The sequence below is a fragment of the Epinephelus moara genome, chromosome 20, assembly GCF_006386435.1.
Source record: "Epinephelus moara isolate mb chromosome 20, YSFRI_EMoa_1.0, whole genome shotgun sequence".
Taxonomy (NCBI): Eukaryota; Metazoa; Chordata; class Actinopteri; order Perciformes; family Serranidae; genus Epinephelus; species Epinephelus moara.
The window spans coordinates 14195528-14197223 of NC_065525.1; positions in this window are offsets into that span (position 1 = coordinate 14195528).

Genomic DNA, 1696 nt, shown 5'->3' on the forward strand with positions numbered 1-1696 from the left:
ACACACACACACACACACACACACACGCCAGAGGAAAGAGACTGCAGAAAAGAAAACTTGCCACAACAAGAGAGCTGGTCACAAAATACCGCAAGCCTTTGATCTGCCAGACAGGAACAAAGACATAATCCATGTTTCATAGAAACTCTACATGAAAACCAAACACACACACTCAAACACAAAGACACACACAGTGTATGCCATGGTTGACTGCCAAGAGAGAGTAGAGGCCACCTATTATCAGGGAAAGGAAGACTGCCGGTTCAAAATTATCAGAGGATTTCCATTTCAGTGAACAAAAATCTACTGTCATTTCATACATGAAGAAGTTTGATCTTTAATTGCAAAAAAACTGATTTGCACGCCGTCTGTACCACACATAAAAGGGACAACGTCTGGCTGAGCAATAATCAGAACAGGCAGTGTGGAGTTAAACACCATTTTCTTTGATATAATTCAGATACATTTATTGATGGAGTTGATAAATGCTTAACTGTGTCAAGGAACATTAAAGAGGCACTCCATCAATTTTGTATATGAAGTTCAGTGTACACATCATGAGGAGTACTGGTCAGCCTCAAAATAGCTGGAAAATGTCCTCTGTGATTCTGGAGGGAACTTTTCAAAGTTTGAAAAACAACCCTGATTATGTGGGTATGATATGATAATTGTGCGTACATAAATACATCTATGTATGCTAATTTGAGTACAATAGTACCTGCACACACATTTGTGTGTGCTGTAGGGCATTGTGCAATGAGGACTGGCACTTCATAAACCTGTGCAATCGGGCGGTGTTTAATTCAATTAGCACTTTAACATGGGCAATGTGCAATAATATTAACCCTTAAAAACCATCGCACCTTTAATTTAGCACTCAAGCACTTTTGCACTTTCAACTGGTCCCCCAATTCTTGGTCTATCATGTCTGTATTACTGTTCGCTATATGTTTGTTTATTTGTTGTTATTGTTTTGATTAGTTAAACATCAACCTGCCAAGGGACTGAGGATGGAAATTAGCCATAGCTACAATCCTACATATTTACATTTAATGTTCATCAATATGTACTGTCCCTGTTTTAAATAAACAAATAAATAAATAAATAAATGTCATCTTGATGTCATCAGGGTAACCTTGTCTTATGCTTTAGACCTAAAGGTATACTATGCCGAAATTGTTGCCTATTGTTTGTAAGCCAGGGCTGGACAATATATCGATATTGCATCAATATTGTGATCTGAGACTAGATATCGTCTTAGATGTTGAATATCGTAATATTGTCTTTTCCTGGTTTTAAAGGCTGCATTACAGTAAAGTAATGTAATTTTCTGAACTTACCAGACTGCTCTAGCTATTCTATCATTTGCCATTACCCATATAGTCATTATATCTACATTACTGATGATCTTTAATCAAAAATCTCATTGTGTAAATATTTTGGAAAGGCACCAATAGTCATCCCTACGATATCATCGCAATGTGCCAAGGTATTTCTCTATATCCCCCAGCCCTGTTGTAAAGACAACATTCAAACTTGGCCCCTCTTCCCTACACTGTTTGTACTTACACTGCCAGCTATTGTAGAAATGTTACACTTGTAAGGGAAAAGATGAAACTTTAGTAGGCTAACTAAGCTAGCACCTACCTGTCCAACAGAAAACAGGCCAAGTCCGCGTCGCTCTTCATCCCAGTTC